The sequence below is a fragment of the Mycetomoellerius zeteki genome, unplaced genomic scaffold (assembly GCF_001594055.1).
Source record: "Mycetomoellerius zeteki isolate Tzet28-1 unplaced genomic scaffold, Tzet1.0 scaffold146, whole genome shotgun sequence".
NCBI classification, from domain to species: domain Eukaryota; kingdom Metazoa; phylum Arthropoda; class Insecta; order Hymenoptera; family Formicidae; genus Mycetomoellerius; species Mycetomoellerius zeteki.
In genome coordinates, this window is record NW_017256404.1 from 406543 (window position 1) to 421528 (window position 14986).

A 14986-nucleotide genomic window follows, 5' to 3' on the forward strand; every position below is an offset into this window, starting at 1 on the left:
GAGCATATGTCTATAGGACTTTTTTTCTTAGTTTTTTACTCCTCTACACGCTCCCGAAGTTTTGCCATTTAATTTGGAAACACCCTGTATATGTATGTATATACAATATACGTGTGGATATGTGTATACATATATTGTACATAAATAAAGACTGAAGTTATCACATTTATAAATTGTCATTTTTCCCTATGCATATCATATACTATAGAGAAAAATTATAAAGAATTAACATATAACAATATTCAATGGTATCTGTTAAGATTTTTTTCGGCTTTCGTAGATGTAAGTTATTCAACAAATTTCGCTAAATACGTGTGCCTTTTGTGCAAAATGGAAGACATAATGTATACTCGAGGAAACGACGAACAAGGAGTGGCGCTGGTCCGACGTAAATCAAAACGTACGATGCGGAGGAGCCGGTCGTCACGTGCAAATGAGAGAGTAGTATGAGAATAGTAACCGAGAGAGAAAGAAAAAGAGAGAGAGAGAGAGAGAAACATGGCGAAAGAGTAGCACCGAGCTTTCCGGCATCACGAGACGACGAGCCAGCGAGCTTTGTGCTTTGACGAAGGGTGTCTCGCGGCAGCCGGAGGGTGTAACCCCGGCTTATTCATAGGCAGGAAGCGAGAAACGAAGGAAACGGAGGACACCAGACACGTCGTCCTTTTACGGAGCGCAAGCACGTTTTCGTACCGATAACGTCGACCCCATAGAAAACGCGTATGCTTCCTGTTTAAAAGCCATCGATTGTTTCTCCTCGAACATGTCTGAGACAGCTGCCCTCTACCGCCCTCCCTTCCATCCTCTTTCCCCTTTCTCCTTCTCACGTCGTGTTGACGAAAAGTTTGTTGGTGAACTGTATAAATGCGGTTTTAACGAATGTCAGTGCGAACATATACGAAAATACATGGCAGACGTCGATCTAAAGGAGCGAAAAAAGCTTGGCGAACAAAAAACACGAGTATGTGTGGGCTCAGGCGCAAAGTGAGAGAAGGGGGCACTTTTAATTACACGTTTGATTGCAAGAAGATACAAATAGTGCCGCGGAGAATTACGTTACCACGATTACATGCAAAAATACGATTGGTGCCGAAGAGAAAAACTGGTTGCCGATGGTCTCACGGGAACTTTATCATATAGGTAATAAATGAGACAGCAAAAGAAACAAGCGAAAGTAATCGAACCTATTAGGCTTGCGACCACACATGAGACAAGAATTAAACCGCGAATGTCGCGCGCCTAAAAAAAAAAGGGATTAATCGCAAACTCCAATTTCGAATCAGTTGTGTAAGAAAGATAATTGAGAGCAATAACGCATGCTCTCGGTGAGGTCAAATCGAGATCGTGAAATTAATCGCAACGTTTAATCGCCAGAGACCACGATTTGAGTAAAGAGCATAGAGAGAAACGAAAGGATGGAATTCTTACGCGATAATATTCAAATAAGATTTGAAATTTAAAATAAGACTTAATTAAACGAGCAACGAAATCGATTAAATTCACAAGAAGCAAATATCGACTTTTAAAAATGTGTCACTTTAGACACGAATACTTTTTTTCAAAAATCTTGAATCCTGGATAGAGGATCGATGAGAAGTCAAACCATCGAGTGAACATGTGTAAGATTACGAGATACCTTGCAATCTCGCATGCACACGCGCATAAACACACTTTATCTTAAGGCGAAGGCTGCAACAGATATACTGCTACTAGAAAACGAATTTTACTGGATTTTTTTTTCTTTTAACTGAGTAAACATTTTATTCAACAGTTGCAGAAAATATATATTTTTCAAAATTATTACAATGTTGCAATTACTGAGCGCATTACTCTTTAGAAACAAGATATATCTTTTCTGTTAAATTTTTCAGAGGGAGAAATTATAATGTTATAAATAGATATAATATGATCAACGTAATTATATACAAAATATGTAAATTATACATATCCAATAAGAAAATATTTTATTTTATTTAGCTATCTGAGATAATATTTTTTCTTCTATTTTATACGTAGCAAATGACTATTCACACAAGTAACGCGTGAAGCATTTTGCGAGAACGTAGGCGATCCACCGTCATCTCGTATAAAACCAATTTCGTGGGGATCGTACGACCGTCTCAAGGAGTTTTACGTGCCCGTAAGGACCGATTGTTGGCCACGGGGATTGAGAAAGGGGGCCACGAGAAAAGATATACAACGGAGAGATTATATTTCAGGATTTCGCATATGCCGAGCGTACCGCGAGATCTTTTGCGTTTCCTGCTACAGATCCTAGTGCTACGACGATCTGGAGATTTTATATTACACCGAGGGATGTGTCGCCCTTCTAAAACCATTTCCAGATAACACATCGACTCCATTACAATCTCGTGCGCATAACTCCCACTACTCCCTCGTACAGCCTGCATTATGCATGTGTGTATCCACGCGGTATACATATAATACGCAAACGAATTCTATATCGTTTTTCCGATCGGTTTACGATCCAATGTGTCTGTCGTAGTTTTACAATGATTGAAAATACCTCACGGAGGCATAGGCATGTACGCACGCGCATAAGTACACTATCGAATCGCGCGTACGCGTGTGAATACACATGGAAGCAGAGAGCAACCGCATCGAGAATCGGGAGAGCTTCATTAAAGTTGCATACGCAGCTCTTAGGAAACGATCGGCCGTGGTATCCCGCGGGATACCATGGGTATCCTGTAGGGTGCGTCAGATCGGCTATAGCCGGTCCTCCGTTACTTTTTCCACGATAACACGAAGCGCTTGTAAAACGATGAGAACAGATCGCCTGGGACAGGTCCAGACCGTTACGTTAAGTAGTTGAACGTGACTCATAAAATGTTATTCCCCACCTTACTATTTGAGACATTGGAAGACCATGTGTCTTCATTTACTTATTTTAATGTATTATTATTGCCATATTATTACTTTATCTTATAAATAATAAAATGCCAAATTTCATATAAAAGTACAGTATATATAAAAAAAATTTATAGATATTTTCTAAATCTTATTATATGTATAATAAATAAAAACAAGTAAGAATTGGTCTAATAAGGTTTTTCTAAAATTACGTTAAAATGGCATTGTGCAAAGTTAAAGCATATAGTTTTCTCAGCGCACCAGGTGTCAGAATAAAAATTGGCATCGCCTTCACCCAAAATGACAATTATCGTCGCCAGTCTCGATCGCGTAAGAAACCACACTGTAGGAATGCGGAGGTGAATCATGAGATACACAGGGCTGCATTTTAATGCATTTCTTATTTCGGTGCACGCACACGTACGTTCGTGCAAGCGCGTATACCAGTATTTTATACATCGTGTATCTCACGTACCTAAATGCGCACAAATAGAAAGGCTGTTGGCAAGATGTAGCAGGCTGGTTGACTTGTAGATTTATTGACGAATTCTTTTAGCCACACATTTGTTCGCTAGGATTTCAACAATTGAAAAATTCTGCCATGGTTGCCTCTGCGACAAAACGTCGTCGTAGTGCGGATATGTCGATGGCAAGGGGACTCGCTCTCAATCCACCATGTGGTATTATAATAGCACTTCACAACTCTCTTGATCAAGTCTCAAATTCGGACTTGTTATGATTTAATGGACCCAAATTAACATCTTTTACAAATATTACTCGTTTTAATTATGTAATCGAGCGTAAAATTCTACGTAATTTTTTTTTCCAATTTCTTAAATTTATATTTTTCATAATAATAATAATAATAATAATAACAACGCAATAGTTTACACTTGATACATTTCATCGTAAAACACTATTCCATTACCTTTCGCAATTTCTATTGTCTTGCAAATGTCTCCGTCTACATTAAACGTTTACGTTCCAGTCTTCTCAATAAAGATAAAGAAAATCAGAAATTGCGTAAAAAATAAAATCGAGACAGAAAGGAAAGACATGACCAGAGGCTTATGCGCGATGCGTGCGGGAGATAGTGGCAGCATATATAGCGAATCTACTGACCGCCGTATCGAATAATTGGCTCCCGCGGCAAGTGCACATCCCGCCCATTATGTGCATCACTGCACCGTACACGGCTATGCAGGACGGACAGGGTATCGTATACGCTTCCCCTCCTTCTGCAGATATATCTATCTCTCTGCCTTGCCTCCCTCAAAGATCCTTCAATGAGTACGTAATCGATGCTTCGTCTCAGAATCCTTCCATTCGGATCCTTTTACGCCTCGAAAATAAATACTTACATATAATATATAGGTAATTTTTAATATTTGAACTTTGAACAAATCGTTGCATAAACGTGCAAGAATCGGTATCATTAAACCGTAAAACTGGTGATAGCGTCTATTTTTTAATTGCTCCTTTATCTTTTTCTTAATAAATTATGTCTTTATGGAGAGAGACATAATATACATATAATAAATTATCGTAAAATTTTTCCCGAAACCGAAAAACATGTTAGATATCTCAGAGTAATTTAAATCGAAATTCAGATGGACACGTTTCACGTCGTGTTACTTAGAAATTCCATTATCGCCGTTAATGCTCGCATTATCCGAATATGGCACGGCGCGCATCGACGTTGGCGATCTTTTCCGATCGACGATCGTGCGACTATAACTCGGCGAAGTCGTTGACGCGCGGGAGTACCACGTCGCGCCAGTGCAGAGTGCAGTCGACCATAATTTCATCAACGGCACGAGTGTGTGCACTGGCTGCTAGGTATATGCATTTGAATTTGATTAGTGGTGCAAAAGGGAAGGACGGGTAGGTAGCGGAGGAAGGGTCGACCGGTGACACCCTTTGCCACCACAACCCCAACCGCTCGCTCGCTGCTGCCACGACTGCACAGTCGTGGCTGCAACTACTGCAATTATCCGCACACGTCATACGCGCGCATTACGCCAAACCCTGGCTCTCTATGCCTGCGGTCACCTCGCGCTTCCCACTGACCGTTCCAATTCACCCCCTCCTCCTTGATCAAAGCCACTAGCTTTGACTGAAAATACCGAAATTGTCTAAAACTTTTATCTGGTTACGATTTTTCAATCACTAGTTACATTACGACATTACGCGTTACCACATTTGGAGCATTCTAAATAATTCGATATTGATCGTTATTTCATTCAAATTTAAAAACAGATTTAAGGCGAGAAGAGAAATTCATGTTAATATGTTTACTATTATAGAAATTTTAATACAATACATGTGAAACAAAATCTGCAGTATAATTTAAATATAACTCATTGTCAATGTTATACGATATAGAGTTAGGTAATAAAATAACATGATAAAATTCTTAAAACTCTCCGTAATGTACTTTGCGGTTTCAACCGATCAGTTCACTCTTATGTAGCGGTGCCGGCGGGCTCGGCGCAATCCCGTTCGTCGACCGTTCGAAAATTATGGCCGATGATCGTTCAATACCACGGCATCAATCACGCGTTTGCCACGGCGCGGCGGCGAACAGCGAGCGGCGTAGCACACGATCGCATTAAGGAGAACACGATAGCGATAGAAGCGCACGCAGGGCGGCCGGTCGACTCTCGCCGGCAATAAACCGTCTTTACGAGCATTCTGCCTGTTTACCAGCGCGCGGCCAGCGCATTTTTTTAATCGAACGGAAAGAAGAAAAAGGTAAAAATAGGCAGGAAAGGGTGACGGGGGGAGGAAAAGCGAAGGCCGATATATATGTCTACGTATATATTTTATCGTTGCTGCCGCCACTGCCATCGCAAGTTTCGAATCGAGCGGTCCGCCTCCATAGCGCTCGCTCCGAGTTAGGTTTAATTAAAACCTAAATCGTATTTAACTGCGCCGTAAAACAAGCCTGATGTCTTTCGTAGCGGCGCGCGCGGTAGCTACCAAACGTGCACTCTTTGCTCTTGACGCAATTCCACACGGCGCGACTTCTTTTCGATACTGCTGCCCTGGAATTCAGAGTAACGATGAGCGATAAAGGTAAGACAGTCACGATGCAACGCTCATCGACACGCATGCCATATTTCATTGACATTCTCTCCGCCTGTCCAATCATTCCCAGTATAAAAATGATTATCAGATGTTGCGTTGATAACATTAATTCAAATCTCGTTTATTTATGCATGAAATTATATTCGAAAGTATATCGATTTTGTCTTCATTATAGTAAAAAAAAAGAAAAAAGATCGTGTAAAATGCTTTATACAATTTTCATTAAACTCATAGAACATCTTCCTGTATCAATATCAAGCAAAGAAATGTAAAAAAAAAAAATAGCAAAGAATATCTTCCAACGTGTCAGCAACAGCTGCATACATTTTTGGCAAACGGTATCCGCGTACAGGCCCTAGTATGGCGTCGAACCCGACGCGGCGGAAGGATTCCCATCCAACCAATCCCTCTTCTTCTCGTGGCTCCGTACACCACCATTCCCGTTGATGGGGAACGAGAAAGACGAGCAAGGAGCGAATAACGGCGGAAAAGGAGGGAGAAAGGGAGAACAAGAGCTGCGCGTATAGCCGTGTGGCAATAACGCCGAGCACCAGACGCTAATAACAGACCGTACCGGCTGCCCATAGGCCATCCCGGGCAATGAAACGGGACCAAATAAAAATCACGGGGGAATTATTATGGTGGACGCGAATGCGGCGCGGCGGGAGAACCAAACCTCGCTAGAGAACCGAGTTCTGTGACCCGCGTGCGTCGGTTCGCTCGTCCGACGCGTAGAGATTTCCCAGCGTGACGATTTTGCGAGGAGTTATCGCGCCAATTTCGCGCCCCAGGCTCTCGCTTCCGATACGATACGCAATTAATTGCTCTGTCCTTCTTTATGCCGCGAAACATTGGGTCGTCGCTCGCGTCATTCGCATGCAGGTTCGCCTTCATGTCGACTGCGGAAAAATTTATCAATTCGATCGTTGTTCTTTTGAGACTCTATCGAGATGTAATCTTTTTCAAAATTATTTCTCAATTTAATAAAAATAAAATATATCTGAATATATTTTTTTAACAAAATATATCAATATTAATTTGCCAAGTTTAGCATTTTCTTAAATACTTAAATATTCATTGCTAAAAAATATTCTTTCTGACAATTAAGACTGATTTATTAATAATTTAGATTTTTATTCTGAAAAAAATTCCATTAAAGAATTGATCAGCTCTCAGCAAAATGTCAATATGATCTGTTAACGTTAATAGCTGAAGCTATTAATAAATATCCTAACTTTCTTTATTAATCTTACTTTATTAATTTTAACAAAAAATTTTATTATAAAAAGTATCTGGAATTTTTAATTCGAAATTTCATTCAAGCGAAATTCCATCAAAAAAGGTGTGCCGAGTAATAGGAAATGAGGATCGTATCGAAACTATGGAGTACAGGCCTTCGAAAACTAAGGATGAAGAGTAACTGTGTGCACGATTTTCGTATATTATACTAACGTGTAATCATCATCTCCGTGGGAAATCCGTGAGATCAAGACGATGCGAAGCGCGGCTATACCGGGACCTCGCTCGCGGATAAAGGCTCATCCTTAAATGCATCAGTACGTGGCTGAAAGGTGCCGACCTTCGCGTGCACGCACTATTGCCCTTAGGTCGTCCGCCGCCGAGTCGAGGACGGACGAGAAGAGTGACGCGGAAAGAATTACGGCGAAGAATTATGGGGAGACGTGTACGAAAAATACCAGATGGAATCTGGACGAATCCGAGTCAAGATAAAGAGAGACCTCTGAGAGAAGAATGGTCAATTGCAATGAAGATTTTAAATAACACTGCGTTAAATAACACAGATCATTTGAGTCGGTCTTGTTATTATCGTTTCTATTTTTCTCTTTTTTCCTTTTTTCCTCCCGTTCTTTCTACTTCATATCCGTTTCCTACTTTTTGAGAACTCTCTACCAAACGCGTACAAAATCATGGTCTTCTATAATAGATATGCGAAGTTTTGCAGAAAATCGTACAACGCCACAGATGGAGCAATGCAGGAGATACGCACGTGCACGTGATTACGTAATAAATGCCACATCAAATGAAAAACAATTAAATGAGGTGAAAATTATTTCTATCATATAAGTCGGACTACAATTAATCATCGGTAAACCAACACTAATGTGCAATGAAGAAATTATCGCGCTGACATGTGAAATTATTCTCAAAACAACACTGCGGCCCTCACAGATCGTTTGAGTCGGTCTTTTTATTATCGTTTCTATTTTTTTTTCTCTTTTTTTCTTTTTTCCTTCCGTTCTTCAGCATCCGTTTCCTACTTTTTGAGAATTATCAAACGCGTACAATAATAATTCGCGTCGTACTATCTAATAAATGCTGCCAGAACAGGAATAATTTTATCGCAAACGTATGATTAAAAACAAAGAGGGGAAACTTGCATTTTAAAGGGTACAAAAAATTTAAATAATGTTGAAAATTGATGAAATTCATAAGCTACCATATGTTTCAAAAGATGCTCAACAAATTGTACGCGTTGTAACACCATATAAAAAGTGGATCAACAATAATTGACTGATCTGTCCTTTTCGGTATCATTTTGGTTGACCGTATAATTGCGAAATGTCATCGCTTAATCAAATTCCGCATCTCTTTTTGCGTTGTCACTGTGATTTGAAGTGATATCGGCGTCTTGCATGAGGTCGATCCTCGTGAATGGCAGTTCGTCATCGACGACAGACGACTTTGTAACGATGAGTGAACGGATATCGTGGTCAACAATATTCATACACTTCTTTCTTTTTTTCCAATCGAGGAAGCTTTTATGAAGATAACGATGATATTCCGCGCCTCAGGCATGTCACGGAGACGCGTGTAATTATCGTGACAAAATAGCGAAGCGTATGAAGAGAGAGAGAGGGGGGGAGAGAGAGAGAGAGAGAGAGAGAGAGAGAGAGAGCGCGAGCAAGCACACACATCATTGCAATTATTGGTAAGTTGCATGATCGCGTGTGTAATTGCACGCGTTGCAGCCTCGTCCCTGCTGTGATTCGCAAGAACCAATTTTCTTTTGATATCCTGAACATTGCGACGATTACATACCTTCTGATCTCTTAGATTATATATATAGTCAATTAATTTTTAATCCTAAATCATCTGGTAGGACGAATGGCGAATCTTGTGCTGAATGAACGAGAGGATGTTTCCTACGTGGGGCGCAGCAACAGCATATAAGAGAGCATCGTGTTCACGTGCAATTTTAACGTAATCCACGCATTTCTCTAAATATAAGAACAGTAGCTAACTACCAGGTGTGAACGAATGCCCGCATTAGTCGACACGACGGAAATTAATAATGCTAGATAAATCAGGGATAGTTGAAACATCGATGTCAGTTATCGGCGCGGTAGTTAGATGCAGGCTATATATAATTAATCAGATCACATTCGATATAATTATACTATTAGTTTCACGCAAAAACATTAAAATACTTGCACCGTATCTTTGTAACACTTTTAATTACAGCTCGCTTCTTTTTCCTTTTTAGCTGTCACGTCATTTTTACCCGCAAGAATAAAAGTAAATGAAGGTGAAGTCTTTCCTTTTTCTTCATTTTTCTTTTTTCTTTTTTTTTATACAAGAAAGTACGGAAAATGTCCAGGCTGAAGGAGCAAGTGCTAACCATGGTAACGCTGCAATGCAATCTCCCCGTAAAGGAGTGCGCGCAAACATTCACGTGCACGCGGATGCGTATATATATGTATATATACGTGAACGCGCGCATGCACGTGAGTTCGCCCTTACGCGATACGTGTACGCATACACGTGCAAATACATACGCCCACACGGTTCACCGGCACACACGTCCGATGAAACATGCGAGAGACGGGAGGCAGGTGCTCCGCGCGCCATTGGCCACCTCACCAGCATGGCCGTACCCCTTTTCCTCACCAACACCATCGTACAGTACCAACGTTACCACGACTTATGAAGATGCCAGCACGTTTAAAGGGAGGTTCGTATTAATACTCACCATGGAAATATTATTGTATCTATCACTGAAAAAGTCAATAGTGCTGATCGATCGTTCACCACCCTTTCGGTAGAGAAATTATTTGCCAAAATATTGCGTTAATTAAAGAGAATTTTTAATGTTGTAACATGAACGAATACTCATAATACGAGAAAAGAAATAAAATATTACTTATATCTATAAACATTTATCTTCATAACTGAGACACGAAGAAAGAGTACGATATTTTGTTATAAACTTAGTTTGTTGAACTGGCGCTTCGTACACTTTAACATATTACTACTCTATGTACTCGATTAAATATTATCCACTGGTTATGCAAGAAAATAAGTATTATATACACTGTCACATTTGCAACTTTGTTGAATTATCAATAACAGTAGTGACAAAATAATTTACGCCCATGTAACACGCAGATAGACTCGCTCTCTCTTTCTTGTCGTAAAGCGTAAAAGTTCTTCAACCTGGCAATTACTTCGAGACTTATCGACGAACTATTATTGAACGGCTGCACTTTCTCGCAAACTCTTTCGAGAAACCAGAAGAAGGCGATTTCGCCGGAACTTTGCCGGCGGAGGAATCACACTCGCCAGCAGCAACAGCGGGAGGGCTCAATAATTATCGCTCGAGAGTTTCGTTTCGGCCACGGCTACTACATATATTGAACGCGCAAACACATACATACACGGTATATCGACATAGAGAGATACGCGATCTCCATTCTACCGTAATACCAGACTCGCTCCAACCGAAGCAATTAGAAGTACGAGGTAAACACAGAGCAGTGCGTTCTCGAGCGGAGCCATTCGGCGTTGGTCCGGCGCGTTATTTTCTTCTCGCTCGACTGTGAAGGCTGTAATTAAATATTCTGTGGGGCACAACGTGGCCCTTGCTAAAGAAACGTGCGGTTCTCTTCTGAAAGACTGAAACCACCTCTCCTCGTCTTCCAAGTCCTCTTGTATCGCTTCGCTGATGAAGAAAAGATAGATAGACACGCCGGTAGTTTTGGCACACACGTGTGTATAGATAGAGAGTTATTCGATGAGACAGTCTCTCTGTTCGAGAGAGAGAGAGAGAGACGCAACGGCCCCGGGAATTTAAGTTTCTATAAATCATCTCGGTCTCTCGAAATTCGGACCTGTATTTACGACCCCTCGACCTCAGTCAGTGCCTGACCCACGGGACCGCCTTGTCTCATCTGCTCCTTTGTATTTAACTGCGAAACCTTTTAACGACAACTAAGTATTCCAGCGGCCCTGGCCCGGCATGCCGTTCTCCAGCGGAGAGCTCCGCTCCCGGGATGATTTCTGCGCGAGTGCAGGAACGCGTGATGTCTTCGGCATAAATTATATCGACGGGACCCGTTCGGATTTTGAGCGCCGTGGGTTTACTACCGGTTCCAGGAACCGTCCGCTCGCATCCGTGCCGGACTGAAGAAATTGTTTCTGCCTCGAAACTTCTTTCGAGTCTTCAACGGCAGCATAGATCGCTTCGTAATCATCTCACTCGAACATAGGTTACTAACGACGTAGATACGTGATGGGCCCTGTTATTATCGCAAATAAGATGTTTCTTGTTTTCCGATTGAATCGATGAATTATGCATAAATGTACATAAAGTGTCACGCATACAATTCGTATCAATATTTAACTCATTATTTTCGATTATAATATGAATTTGGACAGATGAGAATAAATCTTAAATAAGAGAAATCCTGTATTCGATCGAAGCAGATCTTAATGCTTAAATATTTCTGTGTGAATATAAATTCATTATTTTCGACTACGATCATCAATATCTTTTCGAAAATTTGTTTCAAGTTGTTATTTTTGTTATTATGCAATGATAATACGGATAAAATCGATTAGTTTTTCCATGTCAAGATACTTTTCTAATATTAATTAGTAGAAGAAATCTGGCTAATGAGCGCAACGGCGTAACGAAAGAGTTCAAAATATCCTCTACACCTGCAGCATTTTAGTCAACCCAGTCTGCTGCGCGGCACGTCCACTGGCAATAACAGGCTTTTCGGTAATGCAAAGAGTAATTAACATTCCTGTTTTAATTACAGCCTCCGCCCGGCAACCCTCTTTATTTTCACCACCCCTTCCGTACCATTAGCCGATGTCGGTTCCGCGCACGTTTGGCGAATTCATACACAGATACGCGCGACATACACGCTCACATTGCACGTTGAGCATAAACTTGTACCAAAGTTGGAAAATATGTGCACATACGATATACGTACGTGAGTTCGTAACGCGTACCTTCGACAGAGGACAGCCTAAAGGTTTTTAGCCCGCGGTAGCGAGCTTTACAATTAACGGAATTAATATCGGACGCTTCTATTTATTATGGGCTTTTGATATACGCGCGATACGCACGCGGGTGGGACACAAGTGCATAGGGAGACAGAATCGCGTTTGCGCTACACAGGCGGCCAAAAATCCAAAGCTGGCGTATTCGCGCATCGGTGTACCGGATCCGATCCGGATTTCCGTGTGCGGACACCCGTGTGACCTTGTGTGCATTTGAGCAGGACGTGTGCTCTGCTGCCAGAGCTTGCGTATGCAACGCTCGTCATATCGATTCCCTTCCTCCCCCTTCTCTCTCTCTCTCTCTCTCTCTCTTTTCTTTCTCTTTCTCTAGCACTCTATGTCGTCTCTCACTCACACGCAGCGCTCACCAACCTCGCGCACACCTTTTGTAGTTGCGCGACAAACGTAATACATAGGTACCTACCTATACTGCGCAACGATATCGCGGAACCGCCGAGTTTCAATTTCCCCGATTTACTCGATATTACACGCGGTTGTCACGCCGTGTATAAACGACCACGAATCAACGACCCGCTAGCATTACGAGAGCGTAACTTTTTGCTTCGAAATCTCTGTGCGCTGCTGTTTGGTGGATACGACTTTGAATTCCGATATCTTGATACGAGAACCAATACCATTTTATAACTTAAAGAAAAGAAATATTACAAAATATAAAATATAACTATTTTCAAAAGATGACGTTTAGTTTTTTCTCGTTGAAATAGACGACGCATTCGTGATATATGCCAGTGATACAATAACAATACATTCATCGATCTTTATACGCTCTTAAGTTGTTAAGTGTCATTGATGACGTCACAATCGATTTTGTTCCAAAGGTAAACTAATATTCTCTCGGCACCGAGATCGGAACTGGATCACGTTCATATATCAATGGTACTTCCAATCTCTTTTGCGGTCCGCTCGCCGAGACGGGATCTCCTTTCCGCGTCCTTCGTTCCTCGAGTCGGAAGGACGGGAAACGGAGTTTCGTCTCTCGAGCCCGAGGGCGCTTGGCAGAGGATCGTCCCGATCCTCCAATCATTAATCTCCCGAATCGAATCTCGAGTGCCTCGAGACGATTGGAAAAGGTGGGTACTCTCCCCGCGCAATTCTTCCTCATACTATCATTCTTTCTTCAGCCCTTTCTTTTTCCTTTTTTTCGACTGTTTGGATGTCGATAATTCTAATAATTCGAACGGCCACATTTCCCACGTTGTTCGGCAACATGCCGATAGTTTCTTGAGAATATTTCGTAGAAGTCGAAATCACGAGAAAATCGACCAGAAAACGCAAGGTGAGCGGAGAAAATGAAAGAAAGAGACGGGGCCCGGAGGGTGCGCGAGAGGGGAAAAGATGAGGGAGAGAAGGGAGAAGGGTCGGTCGGTCGGTCGGTCGGAGGTTCCATTTTGTTTCTCTGCCAGCGTGTGGCGGCGCGATAGCAGCGGCACTCTGTCAGAGCGTGACGTTATCACGACACCCCTTCTACTACCTAGCCAAGGGGTGCCCCGCACACTCCACCTCCTGCCAACCCCGGTGTGCCGACCTCGGTCCCCCTTTCCGACACCCACTACAGGCCTAGGGTACAACGTGGATCAAGCCAGGGATTGCCTGACTGGCTGCCGTGCGTTCTCTATCCTTTCTTTCTTCGTTCGCATCTGTCTCGTTTCCTCTTATACCTTTACAGGCTTTAAGGCCTCTATCCTCAATGGAAGAGAACACGTGAGACGATAGGAAAGCCGCGAGCGAAGCCGCGATAAGATTGTACAACAAGCCGAAAGAGTTAGAATTTCAGCGTGAAACGGGGAAAGCGTTTTTGCATTCTAAGAGTACCCCCGGTACCTGTCGGTGCGGCACTACCCTATGCGGCTTTCCGGTACCCGCTGGTGCACGAAACTCGTCACGATACGTGCCCGACACGAGCCTGTCCCGAAACTCGTACTCGTACATCACAAATAGACTTTATGTCTATTCGCAGGACGAAATAATACGGCGCACCGGGATATCGTGTTTACTGTCCGGAAACCTCCAAACTCCCCAACGGAAGTACGATTTCACTCTCGAGCTGGCATTCAACAATGATGTAGTGCTCGGAACGATGCTCGATAAAATGAAAGGAAGATGATACCGGGTACTCATTACCTCGCTCAAAATACATGAATATGTCAGATGCAATCATAAAGCCAAGAATGCGGTCGATTTATATTCTTCATGAAACAGACTTACAGTTTATATACAATATATATTGTTAGCTTATTTTTCGTATACATATTTATGTTCGAACGAAAAAAATCGAAAACATGAAAATGTGATCGGCGATGTCGTCGACGTTAGTGATAGCCAGTCGTGAACATGGAAAGGAGCAGCGATCAGAAAGACAGACAAGAAGAGAGAAAGAGAAAAGATGCGGTCAGACAGAGACGAAAGCAGTAGTATATGATTTCGGATCGGAGCCAAGAACATTTCAGAGATCCCTCTCGGATCTAACCAGGTATGCAGGCAGCGGGTTGAAAATAAGCAGCGACACGCCATCAACATAGCATCGCATAGCGAAGGGAACCTCACATTTGACTTTTTTGCCAGCTGGCAGCCTGTTATAGCGGCAGATGATCTTCGAGCCGAGTTCCCTCTTCTTCGCTTCGTCCCCCTAGTCTCTGAGTACCACCACTAGCACCACTAGCACCACCAGCACCACTAGCATCACCAGCACCAC

The 14986-nt window shown here is 42.2% G+C and overlaps 1 protein-coding gene across 4 annotated transcripts in view; it reads right to left on the bottom strand.

Moving 5' to 3' along the window:
- hth (Meis homeobox homothorax) overlaps positions 1 to 14986 on the bottom strand; it is a 418172-nt gene that overhangs the window by 117823 nt on the left and 285363 nt on the right. The window lies entirely within an intron of this gene.